This window comes from Aulonocara stuartgranti (genome assembly GCF_965226115.1).
Source record: "Aulonocara stuartgranti genome assembly, chromosome: 1".
Taxonomy (NCBI): Eukaryota; Metazoa; Chordata; class Actinopteri; order Cichliformes; family Cichlidae; genus Aulonocara; species Aulonocara stuartgranti.
The window spans coordinates 38532510-38539501 of NC_138939.1; the positions used below are offsets into that span (position 1 = coordinate 38532510).

Below are 6992 nucleotides of genomic sequence, written 5' to 3' on the forward strand. Positions count from 1 at the left end.
TCTTAGAAGAGCCACTGTTTCTGTTCACTGCTGCTCTAGTCTATTCTTTTCTCTTCCATCTTATTCTCTTCCCAACATTTTTATTCTGTTTTATCCCTGCAAATTTCTACATCTCTTCCCTTCACTTTTCTCTCTCGTTGTTTTGTTCTTTTTCAGTGTTTTTTTTTCAGTGTTTTTTTTAATGGAACAGGTGTCAAAGGTCAGACTGTGTTGCTTCTCTTTTATTGTTCTCTCGCTCTCTTTCTGTGTGTGTTGGTGTGGTATGTATATTTTTCCTTAAAACACCAACAAATGGCAGAAGATGTCTCGGCGAGGCAAAAACAGCCAGTGCTCTCTGCTAAATGAATATTAGAAGCGGCAGACAGAGTTGGGCTGGTGTCTTCGGTGACAGGTAAAGATGCTCTTTGATGGTATGCTAGCTTTGTTTTATTCAAATATGCTATGAGAAAGATCATTTAGCAAGAAGTTACAAGTGATGTTTTTTTCCTTTTAACTCACGGTTGACATTTCCTCCTGAAAGAAGGTCAATGATTGGCGACACTGGAAGCATGAACTGAATACTGCTGTAGAGGAGGTGAGGACAAGACAAGGTTCATTCAGCTTGTCCTAGCATAATTCCTTAACCCTTGTGCGGCCTGGACCAAAATAAAAAAGAAGGGGGGGGGGGGGTCACGCAGACCCCGGCAGCGCGGACCCAGGTCTCGTCGCGAAACAGGGCTCGGGTTCGCGGTGGGGGCAGATGGGGGTCAGGCGGACCCCGGCTATAGCGGGTCTCGTCACAGAATCGGACAAAGGCACCTAATTGGCTGCAACCCTCCATTGATCGCGTAAGTTACGATGGCGAACCTTGGGGTCTGGAGGGACCCCGAAGCGCCACGGCAACAACTTCACATCATCATCATCGTCTCCTTCTCGAGAGTGTTCACATAAACCGGCCTCAGCGAGGACCTCGGACTCTCCGTTCCTCCTCGACCTCCTTCCTCCTTCTCCCCCGTTCTCCTGCTCCCTGCAGGCGAGCACTTAGCCGGATGGGCCCCGGGTTACGCGTAAACCGGCCTAAGTGGGCACCGCGGGCACTCCGTGGGTACTCTGTGACCCCTTAGTGATCAAGAAGGGGTATTTCGCCACCCCACACCACATTCGTAAGTTACGATGGCAAATACTGGGGTCTCGAGGGACCCCGAGCCACCGGAGCAAACTACTCTCAACTTCACATCATCATCAACATCATCGTCTCCTTCCTCCTTCTCCTTGGTCCTTCTACCCTGCGCTTGCAAACGCTCAGCTTTACAGAGGGTAGTCTTCACGTAAACCGGCCCTCTCCTCAGTTCTCCTGGGCCTCGCTGTTGGACGCTTGGCTTTACAGAGGGCAGAGTTCACGTAAACCGCCCTCCTTGAGGGCCTCAGACTCTCCTTGCCGCCTTCCTACCTCCTTCTGCTCCATTCTCCTGCTCCTCGCAGGCAAGCGCTTAGCCGGGTGGGCCCCAAGTTACGCGTAAACCGGCCTTCGCAAGGAATGGGGGTGCTCTCTACTCCGTGGGTACACTGTGACCCCTTAGTAATGGCGATGGGGTATTTCGCAACCCCAATGCACATTCATAAGTTACGATGACAAACACTGGGGTTTGGAGGGACCCCGAAAAGTCGGAGGAAACAACTCTCAACTTCAGATCATCATCATCATCGTCTCCTTCTTGGCAGTGTTCGCGTACACCAGCCTAAGTAAGGACCTCGGACACTCCCTGCCTCCTAGTCCTCCTTCCTCCTTCTCCTTGGTTCTCCTGTGCCTCACTGTCGGACGCTTAGCTTTGCAGAGGGCAGTGTTCGCGTAAACCGGCCTCCATGAGGACCTCGCACTCCCCCTGCATCCTTGTCCTCATACCTCCTTCTGCTCTGTTCTCCTGCTCCTCGAAGGCGAGCGCTTAGCAGGATGGGCCCCGGGTTACCCGTAAACCGGCCTAAGCGGGGACCTCAAACTCTCCCTGCCTCCTAGTCCTCCTACCTCCTTCTGTTCCGTTCTCCAGCTCCTTGCAGGCAAGCGCTTAGCCGGAAGGGCCAAAGGTTACGCGTAAACCAGCCTAAGTGAGGACCTCGGACTCTCCCTGAGTCCCCGTCCTCCTTCCTCCTTCTCATCGGTTCTCCTGTGCCTCGCTGTCGGACGCTTAGCTTTGCAGAGGGCAGTGTTCGCGTAAACTTGCCTCCATGAGGACCTCGGACGCCTCTAACATCCCAGTCCTCCTACATCCTGCTCCTTGGTTCTCCTCCTCCCCGCAGGGGAGGGCTTAACCGGACGGGCCCCAAGTTACGCGTAAACCGGCCTTCATGAGGACCGGGGATGTTCTCTGCTCCGTGGGTACACTGTGACCCCTTTGTAATTGCGATGGGGTAATTCGCAACCCCAATGCACATTCGTAAGTTACAATGGCAAACACTGGGGTCTGGGGGGACCCGAACTGCCGGAGGAAACAACTCTCAACTTCACATCATCATCATCATCATCAACGTCTCCTTCTCGGCAGTGTTTGCGTAAACCGGCCTAAGTAAGGACCTCGGACTCTCACAGCCTCCTAGTTCTCCATGCTCCTTCTGCTCCGTTCTCCTGCTCCTCGCAGGCGAGCGCTTAGCCGAATGGGCCCCAAGTTACGCATAAACCGGCCTTCATGAGGACCGGGGGTGCTCTCTGCTCCGTGGGTACACTGTGACCCCTTTGTAATCGCGATGGGGTAATTCACAACCCCAATGCACATTCGTAAGTTACGATGGCAAACACTGGGGTCTGGAGGGACCCCGACCCGCCGGAGCAAACAACTCTCAACTTCACATCATCATCATCATCATCAATGTCTCCTTCTCGGCAGTGTTCGTGTAAACCGGCCTAAGTAAGGACTTCGGACTCTCCCTGCCTCCCCGTCCTGCGACCTCCTTCTGTTCTCCATTCTCTTGCTCCTCGCAGGTGAGCGCTTTGCCGGAAGGACCTCGGGCTTTCCGTGCCTGCGTGTCCTCCTTGCTCTCTCTCCATCATTCTCAAGTGCCTCGCTAGTGAAAGCGCAGCTGTTTGGCTTGCCTAGTACGTGAACACCGCCCTCCGTTTATGCTCTTGCTAGAGTACGCTTAGGTCTGCGAAGGGCCGGTTTCGCGAACACCCCGTTCGGTGAGGACCTCGGGCTCCCCATGGCCCCTCTTCCTCCTTGCTCCTTCTCTACCGTTGTCATGCGCCTCACTAGTGAAAGAGAAGCTGTTTGGCCTTCCTATTACACGAACACCGCCCTCCAGTTGGACCTCGGGCTCTGCGTTGCTCCTCGTACTCCTTACTCCCTCTACATCATTCTCAAGCGCCTCGCTAGTGAAAGAGCAGCTCTGTGGCCTGCCTATTACGTGAACACCGCCCTCCATTTGGACTTCAGACACTCCTTGCCTCCTCCTCATCCTTGCTCCCTCTACATCGTTCTCAAGCGCCTCGGTAGCGTACGCTTAGGTCTGCGGAGGGCAGGTTACGCGAACACAGCCCTCCATTTGGATCTCGGACCCTCGCTCTCGCGGGCCCCGCTGGCAAGCCCTTAGCTTTGGGGAGGGCGGGTTTTGCGAACACCACCGTCTGTGAGGAACCCAGTACCTCCCACACACACACACACACACACACACACACACACACACACACACACACACACACACACACAGGATGCAGTGAGGAGTAGAAGGAGGTTGTTGCTACGCCTGCGTCGCGAAACCAGGGCTCATTGTGTGTGCGCCCGGAGCAGCTACGGGGGAAACACATGGGACAACCGACCAGTTTGGGGCCATGGTTTAACGTGTATTTTCAGTGTGGTTTAACTTGCTAATCTGATCTGAAATACTTTCCTTGAATGTGTCTTAATTTCACCTCTTTTTTCTTTCTTCTTTTCTTAGCTTACTGAAAATGTTGGGGACCAAAGGCCAGATCCAGGGATGTGTGCTGCTTGTGCTACTGGCGTTATGTGGGCAAACTACTTGCTGTCAACATTGATACAAAGGTAAAGTACAATCCCAGGGTTGTGTGCTGCTTGTGGTACTCGCTTTATGTGGACAAACTGCTTGCTGTCAACATCAATACAGAGATAACAAACGAATAGCCCAGTGTAACGTAGTGTTTTATGGGGTTTTTTTTCTGGAATGATTCAAATGTTACCATCATTTCCCCAACCCCGCAGGCTCTGCGACCCGTGAAGAACTGAGACTCCTTCTGGTCGATAAAACAGGATCGGGAAAGAGTGCGTCCAGAAACACCATCCTGGGGGATGCGAACGCTTTCAAAGAAGACGTTTCGCCCGCGTCTGTCACCGACAGACGACAGCAGAGGGCAAAGATGGAAGAAATATCGTTGTGATCGACACTCCGGGGCTGTCTTCTGGATGAAATAGATGAAATGGTGGATTTCAGTGGAGAAAACCACTACACCGATGAGATTTATAAGGCGGCCCAGAAGAAACTCGAAGGAGAAAGGCTGAAGGGGAGAAAGGAGGAAGAACAAAGAAAAAGGGAAGAAGAGGAGAGGATCAAATTGAAGGAGCGGTGTAAATTCTTCGGCCTGCCTTCCTTGGGATTATTTGGCGCAGGAGCGTACTTTACATCTTATGTTCTCATGGGGCTCGGTAGAGCCCTTGGATATTCTCAGTTAAATTGTACACTGTCAGTGTTCGCTTAGCTAAACCCACCCCGTTTCTCCTTGTTAAACTATGAAGGCTTAGTTTCATTTCACTTGTTTTCTAGGATTTCTAGTTCCAATGCAGTCTATGTACTTACTTACTTACTTACTCACTGAATGTTTGCCTATGCTGTAGCTGTTCTATGAAGTCGCTATAAAACAACAAAAAAACATAGAAAAAGATGGACTCTGCACCCCTAAGTCGCGACGAGGAGGACCGTTCCTCGGACGGCACAACTGACAGTTCCTCGGAAGAGGGGGAGATACTGTCCGATGCGGAGTGTGATGCGGCGGCAGGCGAGCGGCAAGACGCCGAGCTTGACGGTTGGGCGTCTTCTTTACCCGTCGATACCGTGAAAACTGCGGTGTATCACCTACTTGACCTAGTGATCAACGAGTACCGCACTGTTGCATGAGCTGAAATCGGCGAGGAAAATCTTTGACGCCATCACCGAGGCCTACGACAAACTGGTGGGAGCGGATGTGGTGAAAATCGGCCAGCTGCGGCTGGTCACAGAGTGTTACAAAGGAGATTGCTGAGATTCGTTTGTCACGAAAGGCTGATTCTTTCAATGCACGGATCCTACGGTGATATTTTTATCATGTCTTCACAGCCACTGGAGGCGCTGTACAGCACCGAGCGCCTGAAATGCGGACAGTTTGTTGATATTGTGATCAAAAATACAGTCCCGGGGGGGGGGGCGTTTTAAAAACGCACCCCCACTATTGCGCATGTCCCTAAATGGTATGGCCTGGATAGGTCTTCATTTCCCTCTGTGGCTGCCACTCCCGTTTCAATTTTTCTCCTAGTTTCGGGCAGGCTCTATGACGTTCGTCCACAGGAGGCACTGTACAGCACCCGAGGGCCTGAAACACGGACAGTTTGTTGATATTTTTTCATGTAAACCTTTTTTTTTCATGTAAACCTGTTCTTGACATATCTACTGAGATTCGTTTATCTTGAAAGGCTGATTCAACCCCGTTGTTGACTTTTATTTTGCCTTCCAGATTGCCTCAGTTGTATCGTGAGTGCAAGTCCAAATAAAATAAAATAAAACTCAGAAGCGTCTGTGTGTTGTATTCTTCTTCTTATTATTATTATTATTATTATTATCATTATTATCATTATTGTGATTATGCTTCATTTTCATGTACTGGGGTATCAATGACCCCCACGCTACCGCAGGAGCTTCTGTGCGTGGCCCCCAAGTGCTACATTTTCTTTCCCGATCCCCTGACGAAACCCATTAGAATCGCTCTGGGGCACTCGACTGGGGCACTTATTTTCGGTTTTGCTCAGATGGATCAAAATCTCTGAAGAGTGTTTAAACACCTTGTTGAATCTATGCTACAAAGAATTAAAACCATTCTAGGAGGTAGACGTGACGTCCAGAAGTAACAGAGAGACAAATGTACTTTCCCTTCATGCTAAATGATATTAGCATGATAAGAAGGCCAAAGATGACAAGACAGAGAGCAGTGAGTTTAAATATGTACTCATAGCTTCAGCTACTATATGACATCATAATGATGAAATAGTTCCTGTTTGTGTTTTTTTTTTAAGCCCACGTTTCTATTCAGGACATCAAAGTTAAAAACAAAACAAACACAAATTACCATCAGCTAAACGTGGATAATTCAGAGGTTTATTTTATTTTATGATGACAAGTGTAGACAAACTAAATGTGGGTGTACTTTTAACTCCACCCTGGTCTGAGTCTGATGCGGTTCCTGGCCCGAGGATAGAATTCATGTTCATCAATATTCAGGGCACTGCCATCCAGCACAGGGGAAACATTAATTTTTAATTTGAGTGATGATCCCCTTTAAGAGAATAATCTCTTGGAGTCTGAGGGCTGAAGAGATTTCCAAAATGGTGGCTGAAATTGAAACTGAGAGAGGCACTCCTAGCATAGTCGATGGCACTGCAGTGATGAAGGCCCTCTGGCTGAAAGCTGAACCGAATCCCCTCCAGACAGCGTCCAGGATGTAGTGCATCATCATTTTATGTTTGATGGAAGCAGGAGTCTCTGTGCGATGCAGAGCTGTAGCTTATTGTGCTTTTTGTTGTTGTTGTTTGTTTTTGTATTTTTGGAAAAATGTTGAACATGGTACATTCACTCTAAATAATAGATTTCCCACTTTTCTCTAAATGCAGAGAAGGAAGGAGGATAAATATGCTGCTGACAGATTCACTGACTCTCCAGAGGAAACTGAAAATAGCGTGTACGTGAGCCTGTAGATTGTTGCTGCCTGATGAATGTCAGTGCATAGTCGCACTTCTCGTGTCTTGACACCAAAACCTTTGTTG

General features: G+C 49.6%; 1 long non-coding RNA gene across 2 annotated transcripts; it reads left to right on the top strand.

The window, feature by feature from the left end:
- Positions 1–276: 276 nt before the first annotated feature.
- On the top strand, positions 277–5109 carry LOC309701976. Of its 2 annotated transcripts, none has more exons than XR_014275326.1 (3): positions 277–391; positions 3907–4010; positions 4188–5109. It is a non-coding gene; the product is annotated as an uncharacterized lncRNA (long non-coding RNA). The 2 variants fall into 2 exon arrangements; XR_014275327.1 differs by lacking the exon at positions 277–391 and adding an exon at positions 472–574.
- Positions 5110–6992: the final 1883 nt, after the last annotated feature.